Genomic DNA, 21,384 nt, shown 5'->3' with positions numbered 1-21,384 from the left:
GTTTCGCCTTCTTCACCACACTGTCTGTGTGGGTGGACCATTTCAGATTGTCAGTGATGTGCACACCGAGGAACTTGAAGCTTTTCATCCTCTCTACTGCAGCCCCGTTGACGTGGATGGGGGCGTGTTCTCTCTGCTGCTCCTGAAGTTCACGATCAGCTCCTTGGTTTTGTTGACGTTGAGAGAGTTTGTTGACGTTCACCTCCTCCCTGTAGGCTGTCTTGTCGTTGTTGGTAATCAGGCCTACCACTGTTGTGTCGTCTGCAAACTTGATGACTAATATGGAGATGTGAATGGTCATGCAGTCATGGGTGAACAGGGAGTACAGGAGGGGGCAGAGCACGCACCCTTGTGGGGCCCCCTGTTGAGGATCAGAGTAGCGAAGGTGTTGTTGCCACCTGGGGTCGACCCGTCAGGATGTCCAGGACCCAGTTGCACAGGGTGGCGTTCAGACCCGGGGCCCCGAGCTTAGTGATGAACTTGGTGTTGAAGGCTGAGCTGTAGTCGATGAACATCATTCTTACATTGGTATTCCTTTTGTCCCGATGGGATGGGGAGTGTGCAGTGCTATGGTGATTGCGTCATCCGTCAATCTGTTGGGGCGGTATGCAAATTGAAGTGGGCCTAGGGTGTTGGGTAAGGTGGAGGTGATATGATCCTAAACTAGCCTCTCAAAGCATTTCTTGTTGACAGTAGTGAGTGCTATGGGGTGATAGTCATTTAGTTCAGTTACCTTCGCTTTCTTGGGTATAGGAACAATGGTGGACATCTTGAAGCATATGGGGACAACAGACTGGGATAGGGAGGAATTTGAATATCTCCAACCAGTTGATTTGCACATGCTCTGAGGATGCGGCTTGGGATGCCATCTTGGCCGGAAGCCTTGCGAGGGTTAACACGCTTAAATGTCTAACTGACGTCTGTCACAAAGAACGAGAGCTCACAGTCCTCGTGAGCGGCGGTGGCCAGTGTCGGCGGCACAGTGTTTACCTCGAAGAGGGCGAAGAAGGTGTTTAGCTTGACCAGGAGCAAGGCGTTGGTGCCCACGACGTGGCTGCTCTTCCCTTTATAATCCTTGATTCTCTGGAGTCCCTGCCACATACGTCTCATTAGTACCGTCAGTCGTTGTTTTTGCAAGGAGATACCAGTAGTGGAGCATGCTCTGGAAAGCTTGATCCAAAGATCTAGGCAGAGACTATTTTAAGGTATAGTAAATCTTTAATACAAGCAGATGTAGGGGAGATCTGTCTCTCTGATCACAGATCAGGGAAGGACTCGGAGGGGAGATGGTTGGATGTCCCTCGTATAGAGAGAGGTGATAATACAATCATATCGGTTACACAACAGCTATTTTATACAAGCAACAGTTCCAGAACCCAATGGCCTTGTGTTAGGGTGCAACAGTCTATGAAATGCAGTTCATTACAGTTCCCCACAGCACAGAGCATAAACCTTGAGAAGTTACAACAGCTCACCCCAAATTCCGCCACCACAATGCCTTTCCAAACCTGAGAGGTTTTATGAAATGGGGAGATGGAGAGATACACTGTAGCTAGCTGGCTCACATTCACATCATTTGACCCCTGTGACAGGGCTGGAATGTCCCACTGTACATCATACACATACTGTGTATGGTTAAAACACACAGGCACACCTCACACATAAATATATATACACACACATGCACACTTACACACACTCAACAATATCCAACAGAAACACAGCTGTGACATAGTAAGATATCCGCCAAACTAAACGCATCATGGCAGATTTTCTCAAGAGATATCCACCCCTCATTCGTGAGGATGAGATCCATTAAAAGGGTGGGAGACACATAAAGAAGCCAGTCTGGGTCCCCAGTGACTGGTCTGAGCACATGAGGGACTGACCAGACACATCCACCCCAACCCCAGCCAAACACTATCCTATCAACTCTCTCTCTCTCTCTCTCTCTCTCTCTCTCTCTCTCTCTCTCTCTCTCTCTCTCTCTCTCTCTCTCTCTCTCTCTCTCTCTCTCTCTCTCTCTCTCTCTCTCTCTCTCTCTCTCTCTCTCTCTCACTCACACACACACACACACACACACACACACACACACACACACACACACACACACACACACACACATGCACACCTTATCCTCAGCCAAACTCATTTCTCTCCTCTCCTGTTGATCAGCAAACACTCGGTCTCTGAGCAACCTTGTGACACATAGCTGGTCCGGGGTGCAACATTAATCTGTTAATGTGTTTACAGTTCTTCTCAATTGCTAAAACACTAAAACCCATTGGCTGAACAAAGTTCTCAGTTGCCTGGACTCATTTAGCTAATTATGCAGTCTGTTGTCAATACCTTAAACCACTTCACATGGTAAAACACAATTTGCAGATCTCACTTAGACTTTTCAGCAAAACTCTAAACACATTCTCATTCTCAAAACACATTCTGCACTCTAATGCACATGTCACCCATACTGGTAAACACAAGTGGCAACAATCAAATACAAATAGAGAACACATGTCATTGATTGTACACAACCCCTAAAAATTCATTTAACCTGTTTCAAATGATGCGACACAACCAATATAAGCCAGTTCAGAGAGCAAACAGGTTGTTGAAGGTGGGAAGGAGAAAGTCTGAGAATGGATAGAAGAAACAAGGTGAGAGGACGAGTGCATATGCGAGGTGGGCGACGAGGAGGAAGAGAAGGAGGAGGGCAAGAAAGAGGAAGAGGAGGACGAAGAGGAAGAGGAAGACAAAGAGTGGAAATATCTGATGAAATTCGAGCAACAGTTATAGACCATGTTCTTGTCCATGGACTGACAATGAGGGAAGCAGGACTTAGAGTGCAACCCAATTTGAGCCGATTTTCTGTGTCCACCATAGTAAGGACATTCAGAGAAGAGAACAGGTACAGTATACTACTGTATTTTTGTAATTGCAAATTTACTGTACTACACTATATGCAGCTGTTTCAATAGACATTTGTGAAGTTAATCACTGTATCTATTGTACTGCATGAATATGTTTTGTAACTGCACAACTACTTTTTGTAGAATTGCAAGGCTGCCACATGCAGGTGGAAGGACAGCTATATTCACTAGGGAGCAAGAGGCCGTTATAGTTGGCATGGTCCTTCAAGATAATGCAATATGACTCAGAGAAATCCAGGAACGAGTGATACAAGACAACACACACTTCCAGGGAATCGACAATGTGAGCATTTCCACAATTGACCGTGTCCTCCATCGTAACAGGATGCGAATGAAACAAGTATACAGAGTACCTTTTGAGCGCAACTCACCAAGGGTGAAAGAACGGCGAGTTCAGTATGTGCAAGTAAGTGTACATTCAGAAACATTTACTGTAATCCAGATTGTCTACAGTACTAACACATACTATGTGAATGACATTACTCTTCAGTACATACAATGTATGTGAATCAGAAGCCTAATTGTACTCTACAGTATAGCACTGTTTCTGTACGACTTACAAAATCCTACATACAGTATATTGTATTTCTACACAGACAATATTTGACTTGGAATCCTTGGACAGACCCCATGAGTTTATCTTTGTCGATGAAGCAGGTTTCAATCTAACAAAGAGGAGAAGGAGAGGCCGAAACATGATTGGACAGCGGGCCATTGTTGAAGTCCCTGGTCAACGAGGTGGCAATGTCACAATCTGTGCTGCTATCAGCAACCATGTTACCATGTTACACTCGGGCCATATAACACCCAGCACCTTCTAAGATTTATTGCCAATCTAAGAGATATTTTATTTGAGCAGCAGGTTCAAGAACAGCAGGGTCAAGAGCTAAATGAGAATCCTATTCCCACCTATGTGATAGTGTGGGACAATGTCAGTTTCCACCGAGCTGCTCAGGTAAGGGAATGGTTTAACATCAATGGGCAGTTTATGAACTTGTACCTCCCTCCATACTCGCCTTTCCTGAATCCGATTGAGGAGTTTTTCTCCTCTTGGAGATGGAAAGTGTATGATAGACAACCCTACACCAGAGTAAATCTGCTGCAAGCCATGGATTTAGCCTGTGGTGATATAGGTGAGGAATCATGTCAGGGCTGGATATGGCACACAAGAGGCTTCTTCCCCCGTTGCCTCAGGAGGGACAATATTGCTTGTGATGTTGACGAAGTGCTCTGGCCTGACCCAGCCCAAAGACAAGAAGAAGCACATTGATCACATGTTTACTCCTTTGATTTTTGTCCCTTTTAGTATTGTATACTGTAGTACAGTGCATTGTAGGCTGTATACTGTACAATGGACAAATGGTATGGCCCTGAACATTGTGCTTTCCATTTATTAACAGTACTGACTGCTCAATAGATTTTGACTGGCTGCAGGTTCATATCAACAAAGAAGAAGAATTACAGTATCACAGAGACAAAGAACAAGAATTACAGTATCACAGAGACAAAGGACAAGAATTACAGTATCACAGAGACAAAGGACAAGCTTGTAAGATGCAGGGTACAGTACTGTAAAAATAGGGGTACAAGGAGGAAGAACAAAAAACTAATTGCAAAGAGCAAAGCAGAGTAGTCATTTCTGATCAATTTTGAGATACTATGATAGAACATGTTTTCGTTCATCAAAAGACAATGACGGAAAAATATGAACATTTTTCTTCCTGAGAATTGTATGTTTTGAACAATGTGTTTTCTATTTTTCGGTGTATTGTTTACTGACTGCTTGAGAGTGTATATAATTTTGATCACTTTGTTTATGATTTGAGAGCAGTGTTTGATTTTGAACACAGGTAAAACTGTTTTGAGGCGAATGTTTCATTTTGCGAGAGGAGTCAGAGGTTATGTAAATAGTGCTTGAAGATGAGGTTTTGTGTTTAATGTTTTCAGGAAATGGAGCAAGGGTTCAGAAACTGTGTTTTAGCAATTGAGAAAAACTGTAATGTGAAACTATCTATTTGACCTAGACAGTTTGTGTGTATGTATTGATATGTTGGCTATGTGTGCCTGTAAAAAACATACATTTATGTAGTTCTGTATTTGAGCTGTTGTTTATTAATGTTCTGTATTATGCAATGTTTCATGTTTTGTTTTGTTTCTTGTTTTGTGTGGACCCCAGGAAGAGTAGCTGCTGTTATTGCAACATCTAATGGGGATCCTAATAAAATACCAAACACCAAAATAGTGGCTGTTGGTTTTATTAGTAACACAGAGAGAGATTTTACACAAGGAGCCCTCTCTCCACATACCATAGGAGGCCACGGTGAGGGGCGGGATAACTGGACAAACAGTTTCACGAGTTCGGTTTCGGAAAGAGTAGTAGTTGGTAGAGTTTGGTATGAGGGTATTGGCATGGATGGTAGTTGGGTAGGCCAGCCCTACAAGAACTGCAGTACAGACTGTTTGTTAGGCAGTCGTCTTCTTTGGGTTTTATGTCAAATTACACGCAAAAGGTGTATTGTTGCCACCAACTGGACTGGGATGAATATGTTTTTACAAAAGAAAAGTGAATTCCATACGGGGAGGGAAAATGAAGGCTCTGGGGCCTGAGAGGGTGGAACCGCATGAGACAGTACTCCATGTAGCTCTTCAGATATTTGAATCCCAGAAAGAGTTCAGCAGAAAAAACAAAGATGTCAATCTTTCTTTCTTTATTTTCCACTTGTACAGTTCCATTTATCACCATTGCTATAAATGACACAAAGTCCATTTTCTTCACATGAAGAATGTCTGGGTCCTCCTGATACGCAGGCTTCGGTGTATGTTGCTGTGTAGATCTGGTATTCACTAACATTGGACCTTCTGATCTTTCTACCATTTGTCCTGCCTTCACATAGGAGAGAGAGGGAACTGCCCTGGTTTTGGCAACCTCCATCTCTTTCGCCATATTTGGACATTACAAGGATGTTGCCTCATGCTCTCCACCACAGTTACATCACTTTATTCATTTGCCGTAGTGACTTTCCCAACACATCCCACATCTCGGCTCCTGTCTGTAGACACTTTCTACATGTCCAAACATTTGACATCGCTTACACTGCAAAGTCTTGGATATGAAGGGTCTGAAAGGATAGTACACATATCCCAGCTGCAGTAGGGTTGGTAGGGACTCCACATCAAAAAACACAAGGACAGACAAACTCTTCTCCTTCTTTCCATTAAACACACGATTCATCCAGTGTACATAGACCACTGCAGGAATTTACTTTAGTGTATCAATGTCAACTTCTTCGAAACTCAAACAAATGAATCTTTAAATAGGTGCGATGCTCCGTAGCTCAAAGCACAACACCTCATAATCTCCAAATTGAGTGCGTTCCAACACCCATTTTTTTCTGATCGTCAGAAACAAGCCCACTTCTCGTAATTTTCACCGATTTTACTTTACCCAAAGCTTTCTCCACCACTGTGGATGTTTTCACTGGATTCACCAAGTGGGGTGAACATAATCCCAGAAAACATACTCCTTCCAGATATGATGGGGGATTATAAACAGTAGCCATTTTCTTTCTCAGATAAGATGACAATGAGCTATGTAGCATAAATATCTGGTGCAATGTTTGTTGTACGCTGTCCCTGTCAAGTTAAAAATGCATGTAATTGTATTGTTTGCATTAGACATCACATCCAAGTGACTAGTGTCGGGTTGCATAACTGATTAAACATATATTTCCCACAAAGCAGAAGTCCTCTGATGTGAATGAAAAATCATCTGGAAAACATTGTCTATTTCTTTCCACTGTGATTCAATGTTACACTCAACCAAGTTCATTTCCTTTGGCCCTGCTACGCCCTTTAGTCAAACACTGGTCCATGATACACTATCTGAGGCGCCACACATTCATTTATCTCCACATTTAATTTCTGCTTAATTGTTGTAATGTAGCCTATATGATGTCCATTTCTTTGATCTCATGTGCACAACATCTGATGTGTATTGGAAATGTGGATAACTGTAAAACTATTGTAGCCTAATATTGACATGGATTTTTATGAAGTATTTTCTTAGAAACTACCTTCACCACTTCAATCAAGTAAAACTGTGAAAGACTGCGTCAGTGCATTAGTATAGGCCAAAAGCCATGACAGATATGGCACACAGTGAGAGACAACAGCACTGTTCACTGTTCCACACGCAATAGAATGTCCTTCAAACCAGGCATTCTATCCTTGGGAGAGTACGCCCCCTTCTGTACTAATGGCCATTCTACCGTTTTGTAAGGGTTTAAATAGGTTATTATTGGAAGGGAAAACTGAAAGAAACAAGTTCATTTCAATAGCATAATGGCATATTGTAATTATTATTTAATCAGATATTTAGTTTATGGACAGGTTTCACTATTGTTTTATTGGGCAGTAGGCCTAGGCCTATGATAAGCGACTACTCTAATTGCGCTTTACCCTCATCGAAAAAAAAAAACGCCATGTACAGTATAGATTGGTAAAATGGCTACATTTTAACAAGTGACAGTTCCAAATGTATTTAAACATGCGTCAAAAGCATGTGATTCCGACGACGCGCCATTACGTTTTTGTACAGCAGCCAATCCAAAAGCAGGGGTGTGTGAGAGGGCGTGGTTTGAATGTGGAGCTCTGGAAAATTCGATGGATTAACAGGTTTTAAAAGGAAACGTCTTGAAATAAAGGATCCAGGGACCAATGCCAGGATCATGTATTGTTGTCCAGAATGTCTACAGGACTTGCTATAGGTGCGCCAGAGGTGAGTCCTTTCTGGCCAAGAGGGATGAAGCATGGATCATCATCACACACCACCATGGTTGCAGCCTACTGTCATTGTCAACGTCCCAGGTTATCACAGGTGAAGTTTTTTATTTTACATGTAGATAATCAGGAAATAATTGCTCACATTTGTATTGCGCACTCCAAAATGTCTGGGTAACTGTTCTATAGTCTTCAGGCAGTTCCTATTTCTAATATTGTATTAATGTTCATAGATGAGTCAGTCTTGACGTTTAGGCAATGGGGTTATGAAACAGTTGTTACGAAATATTTTACAGTATGAATACATGTTCAAGTAGCACCCCAATAAGCTACTGCGTAAAAATGTATGATCGTATAGTAAAAATGTATGATCGTATAGTAAAAATGAGCGTTTTTACAAGGGAATAGTTCAATAAACTAATTGAAGGCAGGATGGTGGGGAGGGTACCATAACAGTAAAAAAAAAGGATGCTGCGAGAGAAGGGATAAGGGCTTGGCGCCTTGGAGGGTGTTGCGCAGTTCTATTTACCTGCATGTCTGTCTTTCTTTGAGCATCTTATGATGCTGCTTCTCAATGCTGAGTGGCACAGCAAGTTGTGTTATATTTTGGATTGAGGTAAATGTACACAGTTTATATTATAAGGAGTGTATACTATATAAAGAGATCTACAGAACTTCAGAACAGATGTAGATATTAAGAATGTCATCCAGTAAATGGCCTAAAATACGTCATTCTGTTTTCTTTGACTCTGCTAATGTTTACCAAAGTAAGCCTTTTGATAAATGACATGTTCATTGAAAGTACGTGAGATGCGCACTTCTTATTCCTGATGTAAACAAACCCCCAAACCATTACTCTTCTTGGACGATGGGTGTCGCTGTTCTGCAGCTTAGATGAACATACATAACCATTATTTTTCAATACTGAACGTGGGCAATGAACGGTATCGACTCATCATCAATGTATCTGATTTTTCCACTTTAAATGATTTTACCTTTACATGGAAATCGCTTGACTAGTGAAACATTACAGCATTATTTCAATTGGAGTTCAATAAAATCGGTGATATTCCTTTTCCCTCCAGAGCAGGGTTTCCCAAACATGGTTTTGGGGCCTTCCAGGGGTGCATGTTTTGCCCTAGCACTACACACCTGATTCAAATAATCAAAGCTTGATGATGAGTTGATTATTTGAATCAGCTGTGTAGGGCTAGGGCAAAATCCAAAATGGAGGCCTCAGGGCTGAGTTTGGGAAACCCTGGTCCAGAGGTCAGGTTTATGAGGCTGGCTGGCACATCCATCTGCTGTATGTGTGTGGGTGTGTGTGCGCACACTCACATGTGTGGAAAATAATGACGATGGCTCTCTTGACATCAAGGCCTTAAACCCTCAAGAATAAAAAGGGACGTCAGTGGATGCCAGCCCACGCAATGTTGATCTTATTATCTCCGCTATACAGAGATCTCTTTAATGGTGTGCAGATGGGGGTGGATTAAATCAATTACCTTTATTAAAGTCAGGATCTGAGTCAGGATTCAATGGATTCAAATAACGACTTTGATAATCATACGATCAAAACATTGATATGGATACAAGGGGGTCTAAAAAGTAACAAACTTAGCACCAAGTATCATCGCTATGTAGGCATAGGCTAGATAATCAATCTACTCATGTTATTATTGGATGCATGGGGAGTGTATGTGTGCTGTGCAAGAATGTACACGTATATAGAGCTGCATAGGCCATATCCTGGTATGAAGTGTTGAATACAGTTTCATTGCGTACATATTCATCCACATACCATTACATTTCTTATCTTTCAGTAGACCAAAGGTGACACAGTGGGCAGTCCAAATGATAGGTAAGTGTATACACAACATGATAATAATAATAAATACCAGATTTCTGAGTGTGCCAACTGCTGAGCCATATGATGTTATATTTCAGGGATGGATGGCGAAGGCTTCTTCCCATACAGCAACTACAACAGCAGCCATCCAGACCAGGGCACGTACCTTGCCTGAGAGGGAGATTAGGGTTTAGGAAGTGGAGCAGGACTTTGAGATGACATGGCTAAAATTAACCCAGTGCCTAGTGAATGCGTGGTATAAATAGCTGACAGGAAGATCTCCAGGTTGCATGCATCATTAGTGACTGCACGTCACTATAAACACTGTCAACAAACATTGCAGGCCATTGTAAACATGACACAGATTGGGATTTTCTTGATATAATGACTAGTAGGGGTGTACTAGTCAACTATGTCATGCTTACTGGGCTTTCGATGTACACAAAGATTTACAGTAAAGGCAACAATATGAAATATATTTTATAGGATTGGTCTTATTGATATTTTGAAACAGTTTTTATGTCTACTGAAGTGTTGATCTTGGTATAGTATCTTGTAGCACAAGTATCAGGGGCAGAACCTGGCTTTAACCCAGTCCACTGGTAAACCCTCACACCATTAGCCTACTGCTTCTGTTCAACTTGTCTTATGTTGTGCTGGGTTGTTTAGTCTGGGGATCTACTGACTGAGAGGAGACCAGATCGCCACCTCTCTCATCAATACTCCTGCATGTACCATGTCTCCTCAGAGAACACACGCTTTAATCAGACAGATCCCTTACATCTCCTTGCTGTTGGCAGAGAGAGAAGCAGTACGGAGATAAAGCTGAGTATTTTACCGATAGACTCCTTCCCTTCCCACCATGGTAAGATGAACCCAAGGAGTGAATGCTGAAGTGAACGCTCTCCCTCTCTTTCTCTCTCTTTCTCTCTATCTGAACCTGAAATGGGTCAATGCAACATACTGTCCTTACAATATGTAATTGACTGTATCGTTAAACTGTTCCTTGATTGCCATCCATTTTATTATCACGTCATTACAGTATCATCTTCATCCAAGTCAAAAGGTTGCCTATTCAATGCTCAGTCCAGTTGTGTCGGAGGGTCAAACGGGAAAGAAATCAAGTTACTTTACACTTAGTGGTCTCGAAGACAAAGCTTCCTTTACAGCCCAGATAACAAAAGTTAGTTTCTAGTCCGCGAGAGCTGTAGACAGACATGATGTGGTAAGCCTTGTGGTGTGTAGCTAACCCTAATGACGGTTCTCCAGCCCTGCCTATGTCTGGTGCTTCTCATTGTAATTCTCCAGCCATAGCTAACACCAGACACTTCCCACAATAACAGAAAGTGCGATCGTCACCACAGGCGAAATTGGACAATGATTACAGGACATTCTTTAAAAGGTACACATTGAACATCACATTTCCCAGGTCCTCGGTCGTCTTCTGCTGCACCAATTGTTCCCGTGATGGCATTAGGTCTGTTTTGAATATTGATGTTGTAATATCTTGATGGTTCCTTGTCCCCCCACTCCTATAAACGAGATGCTCCTGTATTTAAGAGGCTTATGTACCTCTCTGTTTAGTTTTTTTTCTTCCTTGTTTGATGTGCCTTTAAAACAAGTGGCTAGTCAGGTGACCCGGGAGAGGAGGCTCGTCTCCGTCAGCTTAGCTCTCAGCTGAGAGAGAGAGAGACCTAATTGAAAGGGGACACGGGGGAAAATGGGGACACAGGATCCGTCACAGTCAGAGAGAAATGGGTGGATAGAGTGGGAGGTGACAACAAGGTCTCTTTAACTGCAGCCCTAGCTAGCTGTGCTCAGCTGTCTGTTTGGCAGCCAGCAGTGTGTTGCTGGGTCGAGTTCTTCAAGAAGCTGCTGCCTGCGTTGGTGTGTAGCCACAATAGTAGCAGCAGAGAAAGCCCTGAAAATGAGTGCTGCGTCACACCGATCGAGGAAGAGAAATAGAGAGTGATCGTAAACCGGTGTGGCGAGCTGTTTGTGTGTGTGGTCTGATCTGTTGGCGTATATCTGTGTCAGTGCAAAACTAGCTGTCGGAAAGAGCAATTCTGCTGTTGCAACAAGATGAAAATAGAGTGCGTGTGTCTGAAGCAGGCAGGGAGAGAAGGCTGAAGAGGGGGGGAAGAGAGGGAGGAAGAGAGGGAGGGACTGAGGGGGGGGAGTCAGAGAGCGAGAGATTTTGGATTAGTTGCTACGTCACTTTTTCATGTCGAGGGGGGAAACAGAAGCTAAGATAATAGAAGCCTGCAGTCATCCAGTTTTCTACCTGAGAGTTGGACGCAATGGTTACGGCGAAGAACCCCTGCCTCCTCAGCCTCATCCGTAGTGCTTGTTACCAGCTTCTCCCTCAGCCACTACATCTGTGTAGTAGTTAGGCAGGGATCGTCAGAGAAGACTTCCAACATGGATGCTGAAGATGTGACAGTTAGTTTGTGTGGGTGTTTGGTGTTTTGATGGCATTGTGAGGTCGGAGTAGGGGGTGGGAAGGGGTGAGGCGCAGGGGTTAACGAAAGAACGTTCTGGAAGGTTCTTAATGTCAAGACGACGCACGTTGGGGAGCATATTCAGAGAATTATCGAGGTAATCGAATATTGCTATTATATGATTACATATATACCAATAAATGATTACATAAATTATTACGTAGATATAGATATGTGTGACGTGTTGTCTGCCCTTATACAAAACCACATAGTAACCGGTACGGAGCTAGTCTGCAGTCATTTTCTTCCATAGTACCTCCTATAAGGTGCGAACCAGGCGATACAGTTTGTTCATATTGCTATTCAGCATATTTGTGTGTTTTTACCTTCAACTTGTTGTGATTAACTCTTCATAGGGTCGAAGGCAGGAAGGAGGATGAGTGAACCGGGATCGAGTAAACCCGGGATCGAGTAAACCTGGGCTTATTTTGTTATTAGGGAAGCCAACAGGATACCTATTTGGAGCCTTTATTTTGTAGCAGACCAGTATTAGCTTGTGATTTGTTTTCAGTCTCTAGGGCCACTGGCTGGGATTTAGTGGAGACCCTCCCTGAGACATTTGTTTCTGCGTAGTTAGTGGAGACCGAAACAGAGGTGGTGACGCAGTCCTCTACTGAGCTGTACTTCTATGACAGCATGGCTGGACTTGTGTTTTTCTCTCCCCCATGTAGCTCTCCCTCTTGTTCTTTCTCTCTCTCTCCCTCTTGTTCTCTCTATCTCTGGGAGGGAGGGAGTGAGAGCAGCAAATAGGGTCTAAATGTCATGGCTCGAGTTCAGAGAGAGAGAAAGCGAGGGAGAGAAAGAGGGAGGGAGACGGAGACAGTGAGAGGGAGAAATGTTTTACCTTGTTCTCTTGGTAACTCTGCATTGGCAGCTCTCCAGTTCACATTGACTAGACTTCCTAAAGCTGCTGCATCACAGGCACCAGTGCCAGAGCTGGCCTTCCATTGGGTGGGAGGAGCTAGACACTGGTAGCACAATGCTATTGAACGGGCACAAGGGAGCAGGTGGAGGACAGCTTCTGATTGATGGAGAAGTAGTGTTATTGTGTATGGAGTTTTTTTTTTAAGATGTTGTATAAGTTCTATAGGGGTTCTAATGAAATGTGTACAGTTACAGTATATGGTTTTGTTTTACATTATTGTTTCTTATCGACGGCACATGTGGCTGTATGTGCTCTATATTAGAATAGATTATATTATTGTTTGTTCTATTCTGAAAGGAGTGGAAACATTATGTGCACTGTAGGTAAACACATGAGTGTGTATCTGTTGACTAGTTTCCAGTAATGTCTTGTGTAATGTGTTCTCATAGTCTGATTGGTTTGTGTTCTGTGTTTCTGACATTGATCAGCTCCTGTCTGTTTCCTGTGACACTGGGGGCCAACCACAGTCTACTTCCTGCTCTGTCCAGCTTCTCCTTCCCTTCCCTTCCCAGATGAGCCAGCTTCTCAGTCTCTTAATAGTGTTTGGTTTGGTTGCTGTAGTACGGTTACGGTCCGTGAGACCGAGGGTTCTCTGAGCTGACATTCTGTGATGTCACAAACCTGCCACATTGGCAATTTCTAAATTGATGGAAGAGCAACTGTTTGCCAAGGGTCTGCATTGCAGCTGCTGCTGCTGCAGTTGGCGCCACTCTTTCCCTCTCAGAAACACTTGAGCGCGCACCCACACTCGGTTTTCACGAAACGAAGGCAATACACACGCTCAAACACACACACACTGAGTCTGTCTTACGCAGACTGTCCTCATCTCGGAGGTTGAGGGTGCTACATCCCGGTGGCACCCCATGGGGAATCATTTCTGATGAATGAGGATGCAACAGGAGAGGGTTAGCCTGCCAGTGTGTGGTGGGGGCACACACAGAAAGTAATTAGAAGGGCACAGGGAGGACACCCGTGTGTGTGTGTGTGTGTGTGTGTGTGTGTGTGTGTGTGTGTGTGTGTGTGTGTGTGTGTGTGTGTGTGTGTGTGTGTGTGTGTGTGTGTGTGTGTGTGTGTGTGGTGTGTGTGGCGCTTTCTTTTCACATTAATAGGTAACGTGATACTGCTTTTTTAATAGATATCTATTATCACTTAGTCATGGTAGAAGGATTTGATCCTGAATGGGTAAAAGTCTTTCATCTCCATTAATAGTCACTTCAGGGTGTAATATAATATTACTCCTACGCATGTGTTCAAACCCCCTGTAATGGGCTGTTTGGATCGGGTCTACACAGATTAAGACCACCTTAGTGAGAAAATAATAACATTGGTTTAGGCTTTAGGCTATATACTGTACATCTGGCTTATACTTTGGGTTTAATTTAGTTATGATGGTGTTTCTTGATCAGGGTGAACTGGCTAGATTGATTATATTGAATATAATGCTGTTGAAAATGTATTTAAGCAAATATACCCCCCCCCCCCCCCCCCCCCCCCAAAAAAGTCACGTCCATCTAGGCAGGCCAGTGCTGTCTGTGTTGTTTTGGACAGCACATGGAAAGGCTCCTGTCCCTTTAACTCTTTTATGAACGTTACACAACAGGTCCAGGGAACACAGGCAACAAACAACCCAAAAAATAAATCTGCCTGCCAGGGTAGGGTTGAGCCAGGGAGGAACCAGACACCCTGACCTGTCACGGTGGCCAATGAAAATAAACACTGAGTTCCCCTGACTCACTCCTGAACACATTGTCCAGTCTGTCTATAGGTCAGGTTCATAAGAGCTCGAGGGTGCCAGGGTCTTTGCTCTTCCTCTCATTGTGGAAATCAAAGTAAATATGCATATTTGAAATAGAAAAAAAACAGGTAGGGAATATTTTGGCAGGAGCCTTAACTTCCCTGACCTTCTTTTAATCAGACAAAGTACAAGGAGTGTTTGTGGGCATTGTCGAAGAGGGAAAATAAAAACAGATTAAGATGGGGGGGAGGACGGAGGAGGGATGATGGAGCTGAGAGAATAGAACAGAGAGAGTTAGACGTTGAATTACATAGAGGGTTGAAGGGGATTTTGGGAGAGAGGTTAGGCAGTTTTGTATTTCGCCTAGCTAATCAGTTGGCACCACTGTAAGTCAGTGAGTTGGCCACTGCCTAATACCACGCCCTTACATTGTGCCTGCGTCATGGTTCTCTCCCTGACAGAATCTACCTGTCACTTCCTTGGTTTTCTCCATAATGGCAGTAGTAGAGAGCTGTGAGTGTGAATACCACACCACTGTGAGGAAAGTGAAGGGGACCGAAGTCAAACGTCCAGCCAGCATCTGTCTCTGTCTTCAGGGCTGCAGGTAAAACTGTAGATTAAAAAAAATATGGCATGTGTTGTGGAGTGTCGCTCCGCTCCAAGCAGAACTGCTTTGTTTGGATCAAGTTTCAGGTTTGCTAGGAGGGAGTATGTGTGGTGTCCTTGCAATGGTTTTACATGTCTCTCTCTTTTTCTATTTATTAGTGATGGGAGAAAAAAATCGATACAGTTTCATATCGGAATATTCTTTTTGCCAATACTGTATTTCGTATTGTTTTGACAATATCGCAATATTATTTTTGCGCTAGTTGGCTGTACCTGCACCAAAACTCCAGTATTTTTCCTTCTTAACTTGTTCTCCATCTTTTTAAATAGGGAGCAAATTTGTTATCAGCACTTTTATTTCCATGATCAAAAAATGTGTTTTCTCATGGCTCTCTCTTGTCCCTCTGCAGCAGACATATGGTGAGCAATATATTTGGAACATTAAATCACAGTAAAATCACAGTATCGAATCGCAATACGTATAGAATCGTGAGAATTAGTAGGTGTGTCCAAACCTTTGACTGGTACTGTATATATATATATATATATATATATATACAGTACATATATATATATACATACATACAGGGTTTTTCTTTATTTTTACTGTTTTCTACATTGTAGAATAATAGTGAAGACATCCAAACTATGAAATAACACATATGGAATCATGTACCAACCAAAAAAGTGTTAAATGAATCAAAATACATTTTATATTTGAGATTCTTCAAAGTAGCCACCCTTTGCCTTGATGACAGCTTTGCACACTCTCTCAACATTCTTCACCTGGAATTTGGCATTCTCTCAACCAGCTTCACCTGGAATGATTTTCCAACAGTCTTGAAGGAGTTCCCACATATGCTGAACACTGCTTTTCCTTCCCAAACCATCTAATTTGGGTTGAGGTCAGGTGATTGTGGAGGCCAGGCCATCTGATGCAGCGCTCCATCACTCTCCTTCTTGGTCAAATAACCCTTACACAGCCTGGAGGTGTGTTGGGTCATTTTCCTGTTGAAAAACAAATGATAGTCTCACTCAGTGCAAACGAGATGGGATGGCGTATCGCTGCAGAATGCTGTGGTAGCCATGCTGGTTAAGTGTGCCTTGAATTCTAAATAAATCACAGTGTCACCAGCAAAGCACCACCTCCTCCTCCATACTTCACGGTGGGAACCACACATACGGAGATCATCTGTTCACCTACTTTGCGTCTCACAAAGACACAGCGGTTGGTACCAAAAATCTCTAGTTTAGACTCATCAGACCAAAGGACAGATTTCCACCGGTCTAATGTCCATTGCTCATGTTTCTTGGCCCAAGCAAGTCTCTAATTCTTATTGGAGTCCTTTAGTAGTGATTCTTTGCAGTAATTTGACCATGAAGGCCTGATTCACGCAATCTCCTCTGAACAGTTGAGATGTGTCTGTTACTTGAAATCTGTGAAGCGTTTATTTGGGCTGCAATTTCTGAGGCTGGCAACTCTAATGAACTTATCCTCTGCAGCAGAGGTAACTCTGGGTCTTCCTTTCCTCACGAGAGCCAGTTTCATCATCGCGCTTGATGGTTTTTGTGACTGCACTGGAAGAAATTTTCAAAGTTCTTGACATTTTCCAGATTGACTGACCTTCATGTTTTTTAAAGTAATGATGGACTGTCGTTTCTCTTTGCTTATTTGAGCTGTTCTTGCCATAATATGGACTTGGTCTTTTACCAAATAGGGCGATCTTCTGTATACCACCCCTACCTTTTCACAACACAACTGATGGGCTCAAACGCATTAAGAAGGAAAGAAATTCCACAAATTAACTTTTAACAAGGCACACCTGTTAATTGAAATGCATTCCAGGTGACTACCTCATTAAGGTGGTTGAGTGAATGCCAAGAGTATGCAAAGTTGTCATCAAGGCAAAGGGTGGCTACTTTGAAGAACCTCACAAATGAAATATATTGTGATTTGTTGAACACTTTTTTGGTTATTTCATAGTTTTGATGTCTTCACTATTATTCTGCAATGTATAAAATAGTCAAAATAAAGAAAAACCCTGAAATGAGTAGGTGTGCACAAACTTTTGACTGGCACTGTTTATATATACTACATGTATGTGGACATGCCTTCAAATGAGTGGATTCGACCCGTTGCTGACAGGTGTATATAATCGAGCACACAGCCATGCAATCTCCATAAACAAACATTGGCAGTAGAATGGCCCGTGCTGAAGAGCTTAGTGACTTTCAACGTGGCCCCGTCATAGGATGCTACCTTTCCAACAAGTCAGTTCATCAAATTTATGCCCTGCTAGAGCTGCCCCGGTCATCTGTAAGTGCTGTTATTGTGAAGTGGAAACGTCTAGGAGCAACAATGGCTCAGCCACAAAGTAACAAAGTAGGCCACACATGCTCACAAAGCGGGACCGCTGAGTGCTGAAGCACGTAGCGCATAAAAATCGTTCGTCCTCGGTTGCAACACTCACGACCGCGTTCCAAACTGCCTCTGGAAGCAACGTCAGGACAACGTCAGGACAAGAACTGTTCGTCAGGAGCTTCATGAAATAGGTTTCCATGTTTGAGCAGTGTAATTGGCTCTGGAGCAGTGGAAACGCGTTCTCTGGAGTGAATCACGCTTCACCATCTGGCAGTCCGACGGACGAATCTGGGTTCAGTGGATGCCAGGAGAACGCTACCTGCCCCAATGCATAGTGCCAACTGTAAAATTTGGTGGAGGAGGAATAATGGTCTGTGACTGTTTTTCATGGTTCACGCTAGGCCTCTTAGTTCCAGTGATGCTACAGCATATGCCATTCTAGACGATTCTTTGCTTCCAACTTTGTGGCAACAGTTTGGGGAAGGACTTTTCCTGTTTCAGCTTGACAATGCTCCTGTGCACAAAGCGAGGTCCATGCAGAAATGGTTTGTCGAGATCGGTGTGGAAGAACTTGACTGGCCTGCACAGAGCACTGACCTCAACCCCATCGAAGACCTTTGGAATTAATTGGAACGCCGATTGCGAGCCATGCCTAATTGCCCAATATCAGTGCCCGATCTCACTAATGCCTTTGTGGCTGAATGGAAGCAAGTCCCCACAGCAATGTTCCATCATCTAGTGGAAAGCCTTCCCAGAAGAGTGGAGGTTGTTATAGCAGCAAAGGGGGGACCAACTCCATATTAATGCCCATGAGTTTAGAATGAGATGTTCGACAAGCAGGTGTCCACACATACTTTTGCTAATGTATTGTACATAGAATGTTGCCACATACACATGTATGTATGTATGTATATATATATATATATATATATATATATATATATATATATATATATATATATATATATATATATATATACACACACACACACATGCGCCTGGTACCTACTACCATATCCCTTTCAAAGGCACTTAAATATTTAGTCTTGCCCATTCACCCTCTGAATGGCACACACATACAATCCAAGTCTTTTAAAACTCCTTTAACCTCTCTCCTTGCCATCAAAAATACTGATTAAAGTGGATTTAATAAGAGATCATAGATTTCACATGGTGAGTCTGTCATGGAAAGAGTTCCTAATGTTTTGTACACTCAGTGTATTTTCTTTGTATCTCATAGAGACATAGCCAATGACCAGTAATCTGTATTAAAATTACCACTACGGAGGCACCAATAAGGTCGCACTCTCACTTGTGCAACAGTACTGGACAGGTTTATGCAGGAAGCATCTAAGGGGAAAGGGGAGGGATTTATCGTTTTGTTTAGATTTGTATGTCTTGTTATAGTTGTTTTGTTGTTGTGGGGGGGGGGGTATTGGAGGACATCTGGAGGTCTACTTAGAGCAGGGCTCTCCAACCCTGTTCCTGGAGGGCTACCGTCCTGTTCTGTAGGTATTCGCTCCAGCCCCAGTTGTAACTGATTAACCAGCTAATTATTAGAATCAGGTGCGCTAGATTAGGGTTGGAGCGAAAACCTACAGGACGGTAGCTCTCCAGGAACATGGTTGGAGAGCCCTGACTTAGAGTTGGATATGGATGGATAAGTATTTCAAAATAGTGGAAAGGACAGTGATAAGTATCTTAAAATGTAACTCATGGTAATCAGTGAATTACATATAGCTAGCTATAATTACAATGGTTTGGCTGATAATAAGAAAAGAAAAGCAGTTTTTACATGGCTAAAGAGGAACGATTACCATATTTATAGTCTTCAGGTAACTCGTTCAATATCTTCAGACAAAGTGGGATGGTCAAATCTATTTCAGTCAAGTGTTTCTAAATTCTAAAGGTGTTATGGATCCTACAAAAAACTATTTGGATCTTGAGGTACAATCCGTTAAAATAGATCCTCAAGGAAGTTGGATTGTCTTGAATATACTACTTCATGATAAACATTTATAGCCCAAATGTATATGGACTGAATAATGGCGATCCATACTTCTTTGAAAATATTTATAATAATCTAAATAGTCTCCAAGATACAAATACAGTTGAAGTCGGAAGTTTACATACACCTTAGCCAAATACATTTCAACTCAGTTTTTCACAATTCCAGATATTTAATCCCAGTAAAAACTGCCTGTCTTAGGTCACCACTTTATTTTAAGAATGTGAAATGTCAGAATAATAGTAACGAGTGATTTATTTCAGCTTTTATTTCTTTCATCACATTTCCAGTGGGTCAGAACTTTACATACACTCAATTAGTATTTGTAAGAATTGCCTTTAAATTGTTTAACTTGGGTCAAATGTTTTGGGTAGCCTTCCACAAGCTTCCCACAATAAATTGGAATTTTGGATTGAGGTCAGGGCTTTGTGATGGCCACTCCAATACCTTGACTTTGTTGTCCTTAAGCCAGTTTGCCACAACTTTGTACGTATGCTTGGGGTCATTGTCCATTTGGAAGACCCAATTGCAACCAAGCTTTAACTTCCTGACTGATGTCTTGAGATGTTGCTTCAATATATCCACATCATTTTCCTTCTTCATGATGCCATGTATTTTGTGAAGTGCACCAGTCCTTCCTGCAGCAAAGCACCCCCACAACTTGATGCTGCCACCCCCGTGCTTCACGGTTGGGATGGTGTTCTTCAGCTTGCAAGCATCCCCCTTTTTCCTCCATAAACAATGAATGAACATGCACCTGTGGAACGGCCGTTAAGACACTAACAGCTTACAGACGGTAGGCAATTAAGGTCACAGTTATGAACACTTAGGACACTAAAGAGGCCTTTCTACTGACTCTGAAAAACACCAAAAGAAAGATGCCCAGGGTCCCTGCTCATCTGCGTGAACGTGCATTAGGCATGCTGCAAGGAGGCATGAGTACTGCAGATGTGGCCAGGGCAATAAATTGCAATGTCCGTACTGTGAGACGCCTAAGACAGCGCTACAGGGAGACAGGACGGACAGCTGATCGTCCTCGCATTGGCAGATCACGTGTAACAACACCCGCACAGGATCGGTACATCCGAACATCGCACCAGCGGGACAGATACAGGATGGCAACAACAACTGCCAGAGTAACACCAGGAACGCACAATCCCTCCATCAGTGCTCAGACTGTCCGCAATAGGCTGAGAGAGGCTGGACTGAGGGCTTGTAGGCCTGTTGTAGACAGGTCCTCACTAGACATCACCGGCAACAACGTTGCCTATGGGCACAAACCCACCGTCGCTGGACCAGACAGGGGTGGCAAAAAGTGCTCTTCACTGACGAGTCGCGGTTTTATCTCACCAGGGGTGATGGTCGGATTCGCGTTTATTGTCGAGGGAATGAGCTTTACACCGAGGCCTGTACTCTGGAGCGGGATCAATTTGGAGGTGGAGGGTCCGTCATGGTCTGGGGCGGTGTGTCACAGCATCATCGGACTGAGCTTGTTGTCATTGCAGGCAATCTCAACGCTGTGCGTTACAGGGAAGACATCCTGCTCCCTCCTGTGGTACCCTTCCTGCAGGCTCATCCTGACATGACCCTCCAGCATGACAATGCCACCCGCCATACTGCTCGTTCTGTCCATAATTTCCTGCAAGACAGGAATGTCAGTGTTCTGCCATGGCCAGTGAAGAGCCCGGA

At 43.1% G+C, this 21,384-nt stretch overlaps 1 long non-coding RNA gene across 1 annotated transcript; it reads left to right on the top strand.

The window, feature by feature from the left end:
- Positions 1-7,544: 7,544 nt before the first annotated feature.
- LOC120061101 lies at positions 7,545-10,616 on the top strand. Its single transcript, XR_005478300.1, has 3 exons — positions 7,545-7,806; positions 9,533-9,570; positions 9,657-10,616. It is a non-coding gene; the product is annotated as an uncharacterized LOC120061101 (long non-coding RNA).
- Positions 10,617-21,384: the final 10,768 nt, after the last annotated feature.

The sequence above is a fragment of the Salvelinus namaycush genome, chromosome 16 (genome assembly GCF_016432855.1).
Source record: "Salvelinus namaycush isolate Seneca chromosome 16, SaNama_1.0, whole genome shotgun sequence".
Taxonomy (NCBI): Eukaryota; Metazoa; Chordata; class Actinopteri; order Salmoniformes; family Salmonidae; genus Salvelinus; species Salvelinus namaycush.
The sequence above is the reverse complement of the archived record's forward strand: the minus strand, read 5'-3'. Positions and strand labels throughout refer to the sequence as shown.